The sequence below is a fragment of the Coenobita brevimanus genome, chromosome 63 (assembly GCF_032717465.1).
Source record: "Coenobita brevimanus isolate Jiangsu-jjx chromosome 63, ASM3271746v2, whole genome shotgun sequence".
Classification (NCBI taxonomy): Eukaryota; Metazoa; Arthropoda; class Malacostraca; order Decapoda; family Coenobitidae; genus Coenobita; species Coenobita brevimanus.
Window position 1 is genome coordinate 10,432,072 of NC_137016.1, and position 20,197 is coordinate 10,452,268.

General features: G+C 43.1%; 1 pseudogene; it reads right to left on the bottom strand.

Annotated features, from left to right (window-relative positions):
• Positions 1 to 14,683: 14,683 nt before the first annotated feature.
• LOC145404557 (5S ribosomal RNA) lies at positions 14,684 to 14,802 on the bottom strand (annotated as a pseudogene).
• Positions 14,803 to 20,197: the final 5,395 nt, after the last annotated feature.

Sequence of the window (20,197 nt, forward strand, 5' to 3'; positions counted from 1 at the left end):
CATCCTCACAACGTTACTGTTATGACTGTCGTAGGTCTCTGTTCCCAGCGACGTATGTGCAGTATACTGTATAAGTATATAGAGATAGATAGATAGATAGACTGATAGATAGATACCGTAGATAGTCGTTGGGATCATGAATCAGAAACAGATATAAAACGGAAAATGGATTGAATCTTGATTCCCTTAGTACACAATCCTTCGAACATTTCCTAGTGTCTTTCTAGCATTCCGTAATTTCGTTCTTCGCCGTAGTTTTGCTTTTTAATCTAAGTTCGGTCACTCGACGATTTTCCGCTTTTCTACTTTGTTTTCATTCTGCAACTCTATTTTCCTACATATATTTCTCACTCAGTTTTATCTACCGCTTTAATACCAAACCACTTTTTTCTCTTTTATATCTGTCTCTTACGTATGTTTCCGTTTCGCTTCTTCTTTTCTGTTGCAGCCTCTTTCTGCTTCTCCCCCGCACCCATTTGCTTTCGTTCGTACAACCTCTTTCGTTACACGTCTTTATTCTCCTTTTCTGGTCTTCCAAACCATTCTCCCATTTCTTGTTTTTCAACCTGCCGACAATTTCTTCTGTTTCATATATATATATATATATATATATATATATATATATATATATATATATATATATATATATATATATATATATATATATATATATATATCCTTTTTATTCCGTCCAGTCGTACCAAGCCAGTGTCCCCTTTCGCCCTTTGTTTCCATACTGTAACTCAATTTCTTTATTGCGTTTCTCAATCCATTCTCCGTCTTTTTCTTCACTGTCACCATTTCCATTTACGATTTATCTTAGTTCTTCATATCTTACCGTTTCCTCCTCTCAGTTCTTCCCGTGCCCTCCCTTACATCGTCCCTTTCTCATATATCTTCGTGCATCACTGACTTCGAAATACTCGCAGATATATGAGAACACTTTATTGTTACTCATGTTTGGTCACGTAGGATCCAACACCACTAAGAAAGGGATTTGAGGAGAAAGAAAGAATGGCATGGGCTGGATGGATAGGGACCTAATGCTGCTGACCCCTATGACCTCAGATTTTCCTTTACAGTAGTTTACAATATTTTGGATGAAAGTGTACGATTGCGGGTAGTAATTTCGGTCCACACATTAGTCGAACAAATCATGAAGCCCTTACTTAGCACTGTGGAAGGTTTGCTGGTCTCCGAAGTTTGGATTAATGGTTTTTGAAGACGATCGCAAACTGTATTCTTAATTTATCGAAGTGAAATGGATCAACAATAATGGTCACAAGTGTATAGGAAGAAAGGAAAGTTCATGGGATGTGAGAGTAATAACGAGATACAGGAGTGTAAGTGTGCAGCTGTAGAATGTATTGCACGACTGTGTATTAGGGCAGTTTTAACACATGTTCAGAAGTGAACCATAGACGGTGCTTGATGATATAAAACAAATGTGCTATCGTACCTGTCCAAGCAGATTACCTGGGTTGTGCTTGTGGAATAGTATGTGCGAGCTAATTAAAAAGGCATGAACGATGAAGAGGTTAACTCGAGGTGAAATAGGCTATAAAGAGAAATAACTGAAGAGTCTTGCAATATGGAAAGATTGAAGAGTGGGTGACAGACTAAAGGAGTGCATAACAGTGGGTGAAAGGTGAATGTGATGAAATTCAAGAATAATGTAGGAGGATTAGGCAGGAGATTAGCTACGGCATATGGAGGAATGACCTGTATCGTGAGGAGGTGGGAAGAGTTGTGCACTGCTCATTCTTTCAATTGTTACTTCATAGGAACGAAATTATATAAATATATATTTTGTTGGTGCCACCATTCACAGGATGCCGGGTTGAGCAGTACAGTCGCAGGAATACAGTACTCCGCAGCAGTGTATTAAAATTAATTAATTAATAAGGCAAGCTAGGACCATAGATTGATTAGTGTTGGATAATTTTTGTTGGAACGTTTATGTTAAGACAGGTTTTTATCCAAGTCTCTTGATGGCTTTATTCCTCATGGCCACACCTTCCACATCATTGCCTTCCCACCGTTATTGACTCTTCCAGCCAGAGAACGACCGTTTATTTTTGTTCTTGTTACTCAGGATGAATGTCTTAATCTGTGGAGAGACTGATTCTAATGACATGGTTATAACAGACTTCAGTAACACTTTCTCAGCGGGATTCCTGTCCTTAAGGGCAGTATTAGAGGAGGTGGTAGCTTAGTCGGTAGAGAGGTGGTCTTCAGTCCTACCGGACCCAGGTTCAAATCCCCGCTGGTTCAAGGAACTGTTTAACGATTTGAATTAAAAAAATATATATATATAAAAAAAAGACTTTACTGATCTACCAGAAGACCCGCCAACATGTCGTAAAAATACCCCCGCTAATACCAATACGCCAGCCCCGTATGAAGCAGCCCTAGCATGCATTCAAAATGGACGGTGGGTGTTAGCGCCGAAGTGGTGACATGTAGAGGTGTATGGTATGTAGGAGGAGTACTGGGCCTTGGGAGCAGGCTGTGAAGCCTATGCCCAGAGTCGGACACACAAAAAAAAAAATGCCTGGGAGTAGCAGGAATATACTAAACTAATACTCCATTGTTTTGAAGGGGGGTGAGCTGTTTATATCTCGTCCCCCAATTTTTGTTTTCTTTCTTTGTTAGTTCTCTGTTTTGCCAAACTAAAACTTCCATCTTCTCTCCTCTCTCCTTAACTGACATTGTTCCCTCTCTTCACTACCTCTGCTTTCCTTTCCCGCGCTGCTTATGCTCTCTTGATTGTCGTTTTTCACGGGTGATCTTTTTAAAATAAAGCATCTGTATTTCAGGTGAATTCCTTTTTTTTATGATATTTTTCTCTCTCGTATAATTTCTAATATAATTGCTAAAATTCTTACTTCTTCTGTGCCCCATCCATTCATTCTTCTCCCGCCCTATTCTCTTCCCTTTCATCTCACTCATTTTCATTTCTTTCCTCTTTCATCTTAACCTTTTTCCTTTCTATCCCCTTCTCTCACACTCTTGTCTATCCACCTCCTCTTACTTTATCTTCTCTTCCTCCCCTCCTAGCCTATGTCGTATCTCATCCTCTCTCCCCCCCCCTCCCCTCCCCCTCCCCTCTCGCCCCACCCCCTTCCCTTGCCATCCCTTTCCCCTCCCCATTCCCAACCGCTGCATGGTGTGTCCACGAGCACAGTTCCATTTCCTGATAGGAGAGTTGGGATTACCATGGTGGTCTGCAAAAAGGGTTGTGGGCTGGTGGTTGTTAAGAAGTGGTGGTGGTTGTACTAGTGTGTGTGTGTGTGTGTGTGTGTGTGTGTGTGTGTGTGTGAGAGAGAGAGAGAGAGAGAGAGAGAGAGAGAGAGAAAGAGAGAAGTTAATAAAACTAATACAGAGAAAATGGTAGAGTCCTGGACGGTGTTTTTATGCTGAGAAATTTTCCCCTCCGGACGTAAGTGGTGCATTCCCTAAGGCCCAGTAGTGCACCTGCATGCCATGCCACACACAGTACTGCGATGTATCAGCAACCAGTGGCGTTAATATCCAGTGTTCATGCTGAATACAGTTCATGCTGAGGCTGTCTCAGTCAGGACTGGGGTACTGTTATTAAAAATATAGATGGTGCAGACGCCATGAGGCGTTTAGCCGCGGTACTCATCCCCATAACTTAGGCCTTTGAGCTTGTGGCGAGCTATTTACCCACTTTGCTGGGCTACAAAGCCATTGCGTCATCCAGGTTACCACAGTTACCTTCCCCAGGTATCATCCTCGGTGCCCATTTTACCTGCCAAGCCACAAAAGGTGAATTACAACATGAGTCAAATTGGCGCCAGCTGCCATCACCAGGACTTGAACCTCAGCAGTAACGGGGCAGCAGGTTTGTGGGTTGCAGCACTAACCATTCAGTACTGCTGCCTTGGCTGGGGTGTTTGGATGAAATGCTGGGGGGGTCCTGGAGGCCCACCATTGTCTGTTTTAAGGACATTCACATCCTTACACTGTTCACAGCCACAGCGTGGGATTGAACTCACCTCCTTTCAGACAACAGACAGCTTCTCTAAAATCTGTACCACTTCCTCCCTTAGTGGTAGACAAGGGACTAATATTGATGATGATGTCAGTGTTGTTATTGATGATGGTAATGTCGATTTTGATGGTAATGACAAAGCTGATGATAATGATAAAAATGGTGATGATAATGATGATATTATTGACAAGTACAGTAATACCTCTGACAACAGTGACAACAAAATAAAAGGCACAAGGAAGAAAGCCTCAACGACATGTGGTGCACAGATCATGACGAAAGGAGAGCTTCTTTTCCAAGGTTGGAGACGGAAGTGCTTGTGTTTGAGGCTGGATGGATTTGTGTGTGTGTGTGTGTGTGTGTGTGTGTGTGTGTGTGTGTGTGTGTATGAATTAAGATCATATAATTATGTCAAAGATATTTTTCCAAACACTTCGTCTGATAGCTTAAGAATTAATATATCAGTTCACACACACACACACACACACACACACACACACACACACACACACACACACACACACACACATTGTATTTTATTTCCTCTACCGAATCACAAAGAGATAACTCGAACAGGACATATGTGTACACGCATTTTTGTCCACAGATTTTTATTTAGTCGTATGAACATATTTCATGGCCATTCTTGTGTCAGGAAGGGAATTACATGGAGTATTTTTTGTTTTTGTCTTTTATATTTGTTTCTTTTCTGTGTATTTATCTACTTGCTTCCTTGTATTTTTTTCATTTTTTATTTATTTTTTCTGTGTATTTCTTCTCCTCTTGTCACCTCACTATCGAGTATCATAAATGTCTGATTCTGATTGTATGTAGATATTTATGTTTTTTATTTCTCATGGTTTGGTTCTCCCTTTCCTTCAAATATCGTCAAAACTGAACTGCATTTGGAGCGTCCACATTCATGCAAGTTCTGATTTATATTAGACATTTTTCTGTGTGTGTGTGTGTGTGTGTGTGTGTGTGTGTGTGTGTGTGTGTGTGTGTGTGTGTGTGTGTGTGTGTGTGTGTGTGTGTGTGTGTGTGTGTGTGTGTGTGTGTGTGTGTGTGTGTGTGTGTTTAAAAGTCACTGTGAGTGTATTCTGGAGTTGCGTGTACGTGTGTCATTTCTCAGAGCATGCTAAAGTGTACTCAGGGTCACTTACATGTGCGTGTGCACATGAGGTTTATATCGAACTGTGTGCACATATGCTGGTGTGACCACACGCGTCCACGCAGTGTGTGTGTGTGTGTGTGTGTGTGTGTGTGTGTGTGTGTGTGTGTGTGTGTGTGTGTGTGTGTGTGTGTGTGTGTATGTGTGTGTGTGTGTGTGTATGTGTGTGTGTGTGTGTGTGTGTGTGTGTGTGTGTGTGTGGAAAGACTTTGTTGTACATGTGAGAGAGAGAGAGAGAGAGAGAGAGAGAAAGAAAGAGAGAGGGAGAGAGGTGCAGATCGTTTTATTGGTCATGAAATTCGTTTTGCACCAGCACTACCATTCCCATCCCGTCCCCATCCCACCCACTCTGTTTCAGCCGTCCCTCCTCTCTCCACCTCCTCCTCCTTCTCCTTCCCCGTCTCCCTTCCTTTCTACTTCCTCTTCCATTTCTGCCCCTTCCCCCTGTTCTACTTTTTTTTCCCCTTCCCCTACCTTACTTCACATTTACTCCTCCGTCCCATCTTCCTCTCCATTTCATCCTCTCTTCTCCTTCTTCTTCCTCCTACTTCTGTCTTTCCTCCCCCCACCTCTCATTACTCCCTCTCCCCTGTTCCCCTCCCTCTCCTACTTTACATCCCTCCCTTCTCCCTCTCCCTCTCACTTCCCACTCCGCTTCCTCCCTTCCTTTCTTCCCCTTCCCCCATCCTACTCCATACCCACCCCTCCTCCTTCTTCCCCCCACCTTCTCTCCCTTTCCATTTCTGTCCCTCCTTCACTTTTCATCCACCATTTCCCTTCTTCCCTACCCTTTCCCGCACCCACTCTGTTTCTCCCTTTCCTCTTTCTTGCTCTTCCGTCTCACCTTCCTCTCTCTTCCTTCCCCTTCATCATTCCTCCCCTTTCCTTTCTCACTTCACTTCTGTCTCTCCTCCTCTCTGCCCCTCCCCTTGTCCTTCCTCCCTCTTTCTTCTCGTTCTTCTTCCTCCTCCTCCTCTTCCTCCTTCTGTCTCTTGGCGGTGGTATGTGTGTGTGAAGTGGAGTGATGGGATGGAGGGGGTTATTACCGAGACTGTGTAACGTGAAGGGAAGGCAGCCAGATGGCGGTAGACAGGGTGACATGGAGGGGATTTGTTCGTGGCAATCCCTTTGGGAATTAAGGCTTCTGGCAATAATTAAACAGATAAATAGACAACATTGGCTTCTTTATCCACACTACAGCCTCCTCCCCATGAAACTCTCCCTCACCCTCCCTTATGTGGGTACGCTCATGTCTATCCAAATGCACTGTTTCTTCCTCTCCTCCAAGTTTTCCCCCATCCCCCCCACGCCAGTATTACCCCGCCTCCTCCTTCATGTAATACCAGGACCTAGCACCACTGTTCACCTCCCCTGCTTTTTTTTTCATACAACACACCAGATCTCCCCTTCCCTCCCACCATCACAACACCCCCTTCCTCCCCTACCACCAGGGCAATCCACCTTCCGTTTCCCCTTCTCCCTCCGATTTCGTCCTCCGATTTCCCCCTCTTCCTTCCATTTCCTCCTCTCCTTCTCATTTCTCCCTTTCCCTCTCGTTCCCCTTCTTCCTTCCATTTCCCCCCTCTCCCTTCCAGTTCCCCCTCTACCATTTTTTTTTTTTTTTTTGCAAATGAATGGAGGAAGAAAAAACAAAGGAAAAATAAAAAGTCCGTGTGCCTAAAGGCATCCTCCATTCATAAAATACTTATAACAATTGGATTTTAATTCGAGAGGATTAAATGTATGTGGGAAGCAACTCCCAGGAAGTGAATTCCAGAGAGCAGTAGTTCTGGGGATAAATGAATTTTGATAAGCAGATGTTCTGCATTGCGGGGGAGAGAGTGTAAGCTCATGGGCGCTCCCAGCTGCCCGAGTATTTCGGGAGAAAATGTGAAGGGGAGGTACAATTGAAGCCAGTTCGTCAGAGCACTTACGGTAAAAAATCGATAAAATAATGCTAAAGAAGCAACATCTCTACGTACTGATAACTGAGGAAGGTCCTGCGTTATGGCAGGATTATTGATTAATCTAATGGCTTTATTTTGAATTTTGTCCAACTGCCTCAATGCAACCGCTCCACATCCACTCCACAGTGGTGAAAAGTATTCGATCTGAGAACGCACATGACTTTTGTATATTGTGGCTATCTGCTTGTCAGTGAAGATCTCACGAATTCTGTACATAAGTCCCAGGTTTTTAGAAGCATTTTTAGCAAGGGATTTAACATAAGCTGTCCAGCTTAGGTTGGGGTTTAGAGTAACACCTAGGATATCAACTGTAGTGGATATGAGAATATTGACATCATTTAAAATTATGTGAGAGTCTGAGGGATTCTTTCTGTTTGAGAAATTAATGTATTTAGTTTCCTGAGCCTTAAATGAGACCAGATTTTTTTGTCCCCACTGATTAATTTTAGAAAGGTCCTGGTTCAGAGAAATTGCTGTGTTTATTTGGGAATTTATAATATCAAATCGTGTAAAGGAAGTACTAAATGTGAAAGAACTCTGAAGGGTCGAGTCATCAGCATAAGAGTGTATTGTGTTGTGCGTGACAGATAGGAGGTCATTTATATGAGTGAAAAAGAGGGTTGGCGGCAAAACTGATCCCTGAGGTATGCCAGCATTTATGGAATGAAACTGAGAATAAATTCCATCTACCATGACGCGTATTTTTCTATCATGAAGGTAAGAAGAAATGAGAGGAACCAGTGATGCAAGGCCATAGTGTGACATCTTAGACAATAAGGCCCGGTCCCATACTCTGTCAAATGCTTTTGAAATATCAAATGGTACTGTGTGTGTTTCACCATGTTGGTCTATTGTTTTGTTAACCTGATGGGTAAGAAGGCAAAGAATATCTACAGTTGAACGTTCTTGTCTAAATCCATTCTGCCGATCATTGATTAATTTATTGATTTCTAGATGCTTGACTATGTGTTTGTTAATTAGTGCCTCAAAAACTTTACCGAGAACGGAAGTAATTGCAATTGGTCTATAGTTTGATGGATCAGAAGTTGCCCCGTTTTTAGGAACAGGATGGATATTTGCTTCTTTCCAAGAGGCTGGAAAATTTAAGGTACGGATGCATAAGCGGAAATTTTTGCTAATACAGGAGCCAGAACTGAGGAGCAATTTTTAAGTACTATTGAAGGAATTTCATCTGGACCAGTGGCTTTGTCTGCTGAGAGATTCTGTAATACAGTTTTTACGTGTCTGGTGTGAATCATGAAAGGTGGTATTTGAGGAGAATCAAAATCAAGTACAGGAATATTGTGATTTTCTGTATTTAGGGTTGAGTTTGTTGAAAAAATGTCAACAAGAAGGTTGGCTCTTCCACGTGGGTCACTTACTAGATTTCCATTGGGGGACTGTGACGGTGGAATGGAAGAGGTTGTAGTGAAGTTAGTTTTGAATGAATTAAGGGCTGACCAGAATATTTTGTTATCAGTTGGACTGTTTAGTAATTTGTTAACTTGTCTATGTAGAAAGTTTGATTTAGAAAGATTGAAAATAGTTTTGGCATGGTTTCTGTTATATAATAGTTAAAGGCCACTTCCCCCTCTCTCTCCCATTTCCCCCTCTCCCTCTCCTTGCCCCCTCTTTCTCCCCTTACCTCCTCTCCCTCCCACTTCCCCCTTTCCCCCCTTCCTTGCCTGATCGTTCCTCTCCTCCCCTCACTCTCTCCCCTCCTTCCTATATCCCCCTTCACCTTACTACCTTGATCCGTAACAGCCAATGCTTATTTCCTCTTCATTACATTTTTCAGTCTGGATTACGTGGTGGGATGAAAGAAGCGTTGTGGGGGGGGGGGAGATAAATGGGGGACAGGATTCATATTGCTCTTTGCTGCTGTTACCGACCAAAGCACACATCAGGCCTGTGTGTGTGTGTGTGTGTGTGTGTGTGTGTGTGTGTGTGTGTGTGTGTGTGTGTGTGTGTGTGTGTGTGTGTGTGTGTGTGTGTGTGTATGTGTGTGTGTATGTGTGTGTGTGTGTGTGTGTGTGTGTGTGTGTGTGTGTGTGTGTGTGTGTGTGTGTGTCCATATATTGTTTTTTCTTGACCCCATACCTCCGATGACATTTTTTTTTTTTTTTTTTTTTACCCTTGCCACCTTCGATCCTTATTATTCAGCCAGACTTCTCTAACTGAAGTAGTTAAAAAAATAGCCATCACTAACCCGCTCAGTACGAGAGTTCTTTCCTGAACTGAATATTTTCATTGTGAGAAAAGAGTAGTATAGTTTTGTTAATTCGTACAATCCGATGATGTAAGTTGTATTTTATTCTTGCTTCAACCAAACCATTTTTTTTTCAGCACAGGGATGATTTTCCAAACTGGAGGGTTACATACAGCCTTCATTAGTCCGTGACTCTTACAAATCATTCTGAAGTTTAAAATAACTGTCTGGAGTTAGAGAAACTTCAATTAGATAATTCGTCTATGGACTCAAGGAGTTAAAGTTTGAGAATGATGATTGCCAGAATATTAACATTCTGTCCAATCTCCATTAATGTTGTGGTCAAGGACATAGAATCGTCTTTAATTCCAGTTAACTCCAGGTGATCTTACTCAGCTCACATTAGTCCACGGCGGCCAGTGGATTAATCAAGGTAATGGAGAGGTAACTGTGGATTACCTGTTGACGGCTGGTTCATTGTAATCTGGTACTTTGACTGGGCTCCTTTAATAATACTCTTTATGGTTTAATTGCTGTAATGAAGCTGTATTTCAAAGATATATATTCATTAACACAAGAATTATAGCAATTACAGCGTAATTGTGACGGATGTGTAGCTCTGATAACGAGGAATTTATTTTTGGCTAACGTGCTCGTATGTATTGCGTTGCACCAACGTCGTGTTATGTCAGGTATAAGAGAAAAGTTTGTCTTCTATTGTTGTTGTTGGTTGTGAGGTTTTTATTCCTGGAGAAAGTTTTTAAATCAATCATGGTCACACCGAAAGTGGCCAACATACTACGCCTACTTTCACAGAGTGTCTGACCCCTATCCCGCCCCACCACCCACAGCCATCCCCACCCGTCCCACCCACTCTCCCCCACCCCCACAACCTAGCACGGAGTGTTTGAGACAAACGTCATACAACGTCCATCTTCACAGGGTGTACTTATCCTGTCCTGCCTCACGACCCACCTCCGTCTGAGCTCATCCTGATCTCCTTTCCACCTATCCAGCCTATAGTCCCTCTCTCTTGACGTACTAACCTATCCATAACACCCATCTTCATCACATGCGTCTCCTCTGGTTTGCCTCACAGACCACCACTACTCCCCATCCACTCCACCCGTTGCTGCTGTTGTGTGTTGTATATCAGTGGAAAATACTGCCTGTCACTCCACCCGTTGCTGCTGTTGTGTGTTGTATATCAGTGGAAAATACTGCCTGTCACTCCACCCGTTGCTGCTGTTGTGTGTTGTATATCAGTGGAAAATACTGCCTGTCACTCCACCCGTTGCTGCTGCTGTGTGTTGTATATCAGTGGAAAATACTGCCTGTCACTCCACCCGTTGCTGCTGCTGTGTGTTGTATATCAGTGGAAAAGACTCACCACCGCCAGACCAGCGACAACGCCTATACTCACAGGGTATACTTACTCTAGCGTGGCCACAGTAGGAATAAGAAAAGAAAAAAAAAAAAAAAAAGCGTCCTCTTGGTGAAGGCCATAACCTCCTTCGTTATGGTGACGTCTTATTGCATTCTTGCTGTCTTCCGGCGGTTTTACTTATTTTAAGTTATTTATCGAATGGGAGATTTTCTTTTTATATGTCTGACTCTGCTCATTGCCTTCACAGCCCGTTCCCTGAGGCCCAGCAGTCCTTCTATGTATCACACACCTCTACATGTCATTACTTTGACGCCAACACCCACAGTCCCTGTTAAATGCATGCTAGGGCTGCCTTATACAGGATTGGGGTATTGGTATTAGCGGGCGTGATTTTACGGCATTTCGGCGGATTTTATGGTAGATCAATAAAGTATTTAATTCATTCAGTGCCAGACGCCATGTATCCCAGACGGGGTGGCCAAGGGCTAAGAGTTAATAGTTTTACAGGGAGGGGCACTAATCCTCCACCAACCCCACGTGACACATAAAGTATGCTTTAACAAAATTAACAAAATTCTTAAATTGTTTTTTGTCCCAGCCAGGATTCGAACTTAGGTCCTTTAAGACTGCAGACCGCCTCTATACCGACTCGGCCTTCATTAACTCCTTCACTCTAGGATATACCGTATCCTTCAAGCTGAATAAAATCGTCTGCAGATCGCTTAATTTATATAAAAATGTAATTGAAATAAATGTCTGATATAATTTGGCAATTCATTTATCAGCAACATTATTTAAACACAACATTACAGGAGGATATTTTACTGTGGACGGCGGGCATAGTTTTATAACGCTGGCGGAGATAATGTGTGTGGGTATTTTTGCAGCTATGCACTTTCCAGCGCAATAATGTGAGGAAAATTATTGTTATATTAGAGGCGCAATTCTCTTTAAAATATGGTCACTTTAATGCCAAAATAATTATGATGGAGGATTTTTTTTTTTATTCAGTGGTGTAGGTTAGGTAAATGAACTGAATGGTTTATTTGAATATGATTTTTCGTTTTTCACGTTAAAAAGGAAACGCAAGAAAAAAACTTGGGTATATCAGAGTAAATGTTATACTTTCTATTAACAAGGGCATACCATTTCTTTCTTTATAAAGTTCCACTTCTTCCCCTCTTCCTGTCTTTCTTTCTCGTTTTATCTCTCACCATTTCCCATTTACCGACATTCTCTCTTTTTCTCACTTTTATCCGGTTCCTTTTCTCTTCCTCCATCACTTTCACCCTCACCCGCTGTTTATCCCCTCCATCACCCTCACCCGCTGTTTATCCCCTCCATCACCCTCACCCTCACCCGCTGTTTATCCCCTCCATCACCCTCACCCTCACCCGCTGTTTATCCCCTCCATCACCCTCACCCGCTGTTTATCCCCTCCATCACCCTCACCCGCTGTTTATCCCCTCCATCACCCTCACCCGCTGTTTATCCCCTCCATCACCCTCACCCGCTGTTTATCCCCTCCATCACCCTCACCCGCTGTTTATCCCCTCCATCACCCTCACCCGCTGTTTATCCCCTCCATCACCCTCACCCGCTGTTTATCCCCTCCATCACCCTCACCCGCTGTTTATCCCCTCCATCACCCTCACCCGCTGTTTATCCCCTCCATCACTCTCCATATCGCCACACTTTCTTTTATTTTCTTCCCCTTTACCTTTTACCCCGGTATCCCTCAACCCCATCCTTTTATTCACTCCTCCCTCACCGCTCCTCTCTCCGAATCCCACTATGCTCTGTCACCCTCACCCTCTCCTTTGAACCTACCATCACCCTCTTTCTTGTGTCGTAACGCATCCAAATATGCTGTTATTATTTTTTTTTTTCTCGCACGTTCGTAAAACACCGAGATGGGGCAGCTCACTTTCAGGCAAAGCAGAGTTGAGCAGGAATTTTAGTAGATGACCTGGCCGAGTGGATAGCGTCGCGGGAACGCTAAGGTGCGATTATCCAGTTCAGTCTCCACGTGGGCCACTTTAGCTCGAGGACGTGTTATTTTTAATATATCTTTGTTGTTCTTACCTGACGTTTAATTCAGCACATGGGAGACATCTTGTAGAAGATCAATGGAAACGATGCCAAACCCGTCCAGATCAAGGGGTTTATCCTGAGGTGGTTAAAGCGTCTGGAGAAGGCAGTAACACACTAAAAAAAAAAATACATCATGGTGCAGGAAGAGTGTATGTGAGGCTCCACTCCAGCAAATGCCACACGAAGGTTATCACAGTTGGGTAATGTTGGGTGGATGGGTGGCTGAGGCAATTTTACTATTAAAATTATTATATCTTGGTAATATTACTAACACCCTCACTCTCTTTATCCTCCCTCTTCATCGCTCTCATTCTGTTATGATCCAACCTCTCTCTCTCTCTCTCTCTCTCTCTCTCTCTCTCTCTCTCTCTCTCTCTCTCTCTCTGCATGCCATTGCTCATTTCCTTTTCCTCCTCCTTCTCCTCCTGCTCTTTCTCCTTTCTCCTACCAGCCCTTCTCCACCTATTCCTCCCTCTCCCCCCCATCTCTCCATGTGACGTGCAGCCAGACATGCACAGAACAGCTGTCCTTTACATTCACCATCACTAGAAGAATTTGCCTCTTTTCTCTCTCTTCCTCTCTTCTTTTCTCTCTTCGCCCTATCTCATCGCTCTCAGTCTCATCCTCTCTTCCCTTCCCCCCTTCTCCCTCTTCCTTCCCTTCCTCACTTTTTCCTTCGCAACCTATCTCCCGTCCATCTCTTCTTCCCATCCTTTTTCCTCTCTCTCTCTCTCTCTCTCTCTCTCTCTCTCTCTCTCTGTCAGGTATATATGTGTATGTGTGTATTTATCAATCTGTTTATATATCTGTCTGTTATCTTCCTTGTGTTTCTCCTCTTACTCTGTTTTCCTCATCCTCTCTCTCATCTCATCTGGTCATTATTCTTCCCTTTTCTTCTGTTCACCTTTACTCCCATTTTCTCAGCTGGTTTTCCGTGTGTGTCCTCTCCATGTATTACCGGCTTGTTCCAGGGGCCGGGCCTAGAAACTGTATTGTAACTGAATTGTGAATTGTGAGTTTACTGAGCTTCTGCGTTTCTGAGGGACCGATTATCTTACATTAGCCAGCCAGACGCCCTACATCACACGCCAGCCTATGTTGTCGTACCGCGGGACTTGATCTCTGTCGTGAATATTTGTTAGTTTGGTGAGTTTTGAAATTCTGAGACTTTGGTGTTGAAGCTTTGGCAATGTGTAGGGGTTGAAGTCTGATGCGTTGGCTATGAATGGGGGTTGACATCCCTCAGTTTTGCTCCATAAATCTATCTCTGTCGCTGTCTCTGTCTGTCTCTGTCTGTCTGTCTGTCTGTCTGTCTCTCTCTCTCTCTCTCTCTCTCTCTCTCTCTCTCTCTCTCTCGTATAATTTGGATATTTTGTTGTTATAAAATTTCAGCTTAATTTTGGTAGCCTTCAGCCAGAAGAAAATATTAGAGTGTTCAGGACAGTTAAAGTGTGAACGATAACAGTACACATCCTTGTGCTCCCTCTCAAATGAATACAACCTTCTGATGCTAGGTGGATGTCTCGGTTATACAAAATGAGGACGACATAGTGTTGGCTTGCTACATAAATGAAGGACTGAGAGTACTGGTTTACGCTTGCATTGGAGAGTTGGACAGAAAAGGGGTGAGAGTATGTTGCCAGAAGGATGCTGTGTGCCCGCCGTATTGGTGGAAGGATGCAGGTAGACAATTTTGAAAAGCTGCGGCCTGAGATATTCATTTTTTCATTCATTGCCAGACGCCATGTATCCTAAACGGGGTGGCCAAGGGCTTAGAGTTAATTGTTTTACAGGGAGGGGCACTAATCCTCCACCAACCCCACTTGACACGTAGGGATGCCAACAGCATCTGGTGTTCCCAGGCGGTCATCCATCCAAGTACTAACCAGACCCAACGTTGCTTAACTTCGCTGATCGGACGGGAAGCGGTGTACTCAACGTGGTATGGCCTGAGATTTACAGAAAACAAACGAATAATAATGCACTGTTGCAATGAGGTGAAGGTTGAAGGGGATCTGCAAGGGGAAGAGAGTCCATGTAACAAAAATCAGTGAAGTTGCTAATGAAGCTACACCTGTCCCCTCATGTTGGAAAAGTCACATTTAAGCCGTACAAAAGTGTGTGGTGGTAACAGCAACAAAATAATAATAATAATAATAATAATAATAATGTAAGGTCCTGTGGCTGAAGGGGTTGATAGGGACGCCAGTAAGACAGACAGTCGCTGTTGGATCGTTTAGGGGACCAACATAGCCACGACAGGCCAGGAAATGGAATATGTTTTGTTGTTGTTGTTGTTGTTGTTGCCTATTCTGTTTCTGTATTTTTAAATCTTTTATTGCATTGTATTTTTGTCTCTAGTGAAATAGATATGATGGTGAGCTAAACCCAATTTGTTAGGGCGTGTATCACTTTGTATTTGTTATGGGTTACCCGTGTGACGTCCATACTCGGAAACAATAAAATTATACCCAATTTTGGTTTGATATCTCATTGTGATTTTGTTTGTACACCCTCCCTCGCGAAGTGAAAGCGGTGTATTGCTTTGGTGGACGTGTGGCTGCGTGTCTGTCTGTATACGATTCAAATACATTGGCTTTGATGAAACTTGATTGAAGGAGGGTTGACTTGGGTTGACTTGTTTTTGAGAGCAGTTGGTCAATGATCAGGAGCAATTGGCAAGGTCAACTTACATAGTCTTTATTCGATTTAAATCAACTTGATGCTACAGTTGAGGGTAATTCAGGGATGAAATAATTCCACTTTGAGAACAGTCAGGGGTCAGGGTCATAGGGCAAGATCAAAAAAAGTTCGACCGTGTAAATCAAACGTTTCGAATTGATTTAAGCCAAACTTCATGGAAGGACTGAAGATCAGACAAGGATGAAGAAACTATATGAACAGTTGATCAAACGTCCAGGTCACAGAGAAAAGTCAGGTCAAACAGTTTTGATAAATCTGGACCAAACTCTCCTCTCCCTCACCACCGACATAGCCTTCCTCCTCCCTTACCTCTTCCACCCGATATATTTTGTCAACATGTTTTTGAAGACCCTTTGTGATCAGATAATGGCCACACCACTTTGTTTACCCCCTCCCTCCCTCTCTCTCTCTCTCTCTCTCTCTCACACACACACACACACACACACACACACACACACACACACACACCGCTCGCTGGTGCAGTGGTAACGCTCTCGCTTGCCAACTGGTGGACGGGAGTTCGCGCCTCGCTCAGGTTGCGAAAAAGTTGCACTGACGAAGTGGGTGGTTACTGTCCCCCTTGAGCAAGGGGACGGGTGTGTGCGTGTGTGGAGGTCACAGCTTTGCCCTTAGATCGGACTATATGAGCTCCCAGCTCCCTTCCGGGAGGGTAAAAGCTGACGATCACGACCATCAAGTGATCCTGACCGACCCGGTGAATTACACACACAGAAACACTGCATCACATTTACCTTTAGAACATATTCTCCATTCATATTCATTCTCCACTTCCCATTCTTTTGCGTTTCATCCCAGCAGTCTAACTTCATCCATTTTTATACTTACCTAATTTGCTACACTCTCCTTTTGTCACGAGTCGGCGCGATTAAGTATTTGAATAAACTCGTGACATTAACTTTGCTGGGAAACCGCGAATTCTAATGAAATCCCAGTACTTATTGCTCAGTTTAACCGCCACGTATTCACCCAATCGGGAATGTTTTCAAGACAATTTTCACTGTGTCATAAGTGATCGTCTCTGTGCGCGACTTCAGCAGCTCTGCTGAGTACTTTGTTATGGGCGTATTTCGCTCATTCTAGCCGTTACAAGTGCGGCTTGACACTTGCTCTCTCTCTCACGATTTGAAGTCAGTCAAGATTTGTGCGCCGTGGAAGCAGGTAGCGTGTGTGGCAGTGTCCTTCCTCAGCAACGACTCCCAGTTCCCGCCGCCGCCGCCGTTGAATTCCAGAGACTCAGCGTGTGCAGTGTCCTTCCTCAGTAACGACACCCAGTCATCCGCTTTGTCCACTTTTCTGACCAGTATTTCTTTTCGTTTTTTCCTAAGTTTAAAAGTTAGCTTTTGAGTGAGCGAGTGAGTGCGATCTCCTTATTTTGAATTCATTTTGAAATGTAACGTAAATTTATTTCTTTGTAATCAATAAATTTAACAGTTCTTTTTCTTGAGCTTTATGTAATGTAAACTCGTGTTTTATTTCTCCATAAGCTTATTTTAGTTGCAGCTCCTAGCTTGCATAAACGCTTTGCTATTCATAACTGGTACTTAGGCCAGTCCTTTTGTATTAAGCTTAAAATCCGTTGTGCAACCAGGAGTTAATGCATCAGCAAGAATCTGTTATCATTGATAGCATTAGTTATTGATTGTCAGGGGTGGAGTCACTTTCTCCTGAGGACAACAGTACTAATAAACAGCATTTGTGAGTAATTAGTCTCTGCTGTGTACTGTTGAGAAGCTTTATAAATTCTCGTCCTTAGAGAATCGGCGAAGTAAGCCGGCATAAAGTAATCATTGCTTGATTTTCACAAGACAATTCATTGTCCTGCTCTCAGTATTATTGAATAATTATTCTTTAATATTGCATATTATTAAAAACCCCGTGACACCTTTCATTTGTTTTTATCCTTCTCACATTCACTAGTTCCTCCCAATCCTGTTTTTTTTTTAATTTTTTCACACTTCTCTTCTCACCCTTTTCATATGTCACTCTTTTCTCATGCTTTTCCTTTCCTTCACACTCCATTCCCATGTCTTTCCCTTCTTTTCAGTTCATTCTCCTTCTTCACCTTATGTCTGCCTTCTTTACCCTCTTTGTCTCTTCTTTTCTCATGCTCAGCCTCACTTGCTTCTTGTCATTCCTGTCTTTCTCTCCCTCTCGTCTCCTTCTCCTTCTCTTTTTCTTTTATTCTTCCTCATTCTCTTCCCTAAACTCTTGTATCAAGTTTTCGTCTCCCTGATTTTCCTATCTTTCTCGTTTCCTTCTGTCATTTTACCATCTTTCCTTCTTTCGCTATCCTGTGCTTCTGTTTCTGTCTACTTCATTTTTCATCCTTTCTTTGACTTCCTTCTTTCATCGTGGTTTCATCCATCTCCCTCTGTCTTTCCCAAATTCTCACTCCTTCTTTTCACTTCTTTTACCTTCCCGCCACCTTTCATCATATTCTGTTTTTTATTTACATCTCCAACTTTCCTCTTCCTCCTCCTCATCCTCCTCAATTCGACATAAGGAGAAAGGCATTCCCAGGAAGGAGGCTGTCTGTTCTCTCCCTCTCGGAGTCTGACCTATTCTGGATTGGCTCTGTGTTGCCAGACCTCTTGTGTTGCCGAGAGCTGTGGCCGAGATTGTGGTGGCTGTGGAGGGGATATTGGTGATTAGGATGGTGATTGTTGTGGTGGGGATTGTGGTGGCTGTGCAGGGGATATCAGTGATTAGGATGTTGTTGTGGTGGGTATTGTGGCGGCTATGGAGGGAGATATTGGTGATTTGGATGGTGGTTATTGTGGTGGGGATTGTGGTGGCTGTGGAGAGGGATATTATTGATTAGGATGGTGATTGTTGTGGTGGGGATTGTGGTGGCTATAGAGGGGGATATTGGTGATTAAGATGGTGATAGTATTGTGGTGGCTGTGGAGGGGGATATTGGTGATTGTGATGGTGATTGTTGTGGTGGGGATTGTGGTGGCTGTGGAGGGGGATATTAGTAATTAGGATGGCCACCCTTTGCAGGATTAGGGCGTCCGGCTATAGATAGATAGATGGGATGGTAGTGGTTGTGGATGGGACTGTGGTGGGTTTGGCTGGGCATTTAGCCTTTTATGGTAATATTTCTAGAGTTTGCTGACGGTCGTGTTGATGGTTATTTATTTATTTATTTTTTATTATGTGTCCGAATCTGGGCATAGGCTTCACAGCCTGCTCCCAAGGCCCAGTAGTCCTACATACCATACACCTCTACAAGTCACCACTTCGGTGCTAACACCCCTGTCCATATTGAATACATGCTAGGGCTGTCTCATACAGGACTAGTGTATTGGTATTAGGGGGGGTATTTTTACGACATGTCGGCGGGTCTTCTGGTAGATCAGTAAAGCCTGATTTTATGAAATTCAAATCTTTAAACTGTTCCCTGCCCCAGCGGGGATTTGAACCTCGGTCCGGTAGGGCTGCAGGCCACCTCTCTACCGACTGAGCCGTGGTAGAATTTGGTTGTGGTGCTTACTGTATTTCTATTAGTTGTGATTATGATCATGAAAATAAAAAAGCATCGTGGTTGAGTTGTAACAGTAATGATACATGGACAGAAAATCGTGTCTCCGGTTATAACGGTGTGGGTTGTTATGATAATGGTGATGATGATGATGATGATGATTATGGTGATGATGATGATAATGATGATGATTATGATGATGATGATGATGATGATAATGATGATGATGATTATGATGAGTAGGCATTGTTGATGACGTGAATCTTTGGTGTGCGACGAGAATAAAGGGATTAACGCCTTGCCTGTGATGACGTCCTTTCCATTATCTCTCTGCAGCCCCAGAACGATCTCATTAAGCCCAGAGAGACCTACAAACAAGTGGTGTTACAATAGTTCCTCCCTGAACTTCTTTCCACTTGGGTCCTCTCCTCAGCTGAAGATAATTGTGTCGTAAAGCAGAATAAATATGACGTCCTCGTGCTGAAGTAATTAACTGATGAAAGTGGTGGGAGCGCAAAGTGGTATTTTTTTGATGTGATGAAAAAACAACTGAATGACGGTGCCTGTGATGACTGTTGATAGGAATAGAAGGTGAAGATGATGATGTCATGATAATGGTAATGGAAGTAAAGGGGGGTAGTGGTTGTAATGGATCGTTTCGTCTTTGAAGTAGAGCCAATTATTCTGAAGTCTTGAATGGATGTCTGAATGGATGTCTGGTCCATTTTTGGGAGCACTATTAATAATTCACTCTCTTGTACTAGTTTCTATATCTCAACCATCCCCTGGTAAGTGGAAAAGAGCTTTAAAATGATGATGATGATGATTTTGTTGGTACTGTGAAAGCGTTAGGTGATGAGATGGTGAATATTATAAATGTGGTTATTATTGAGGTTGTTCTTATAGCTGTTTGGTGGTATGGTGGCTTTGGTTATTGGTTATATTCATGTCTGGTTTTACACCTTCAGTACGATGACATCTTTTCAATTCCTTCTTCCTGCCATCCCCAGACGACTTTATTCAGCTGAGGAGAGACTTTTGGAACCGGAGTGGTGAGAGAATGCCTTCATTAACACCTTCATAATTTGGCTTCCCTCTTAAGCTGAAGAAACTCGTCTGGTAGCAGCAGTAAAGAATAATAAT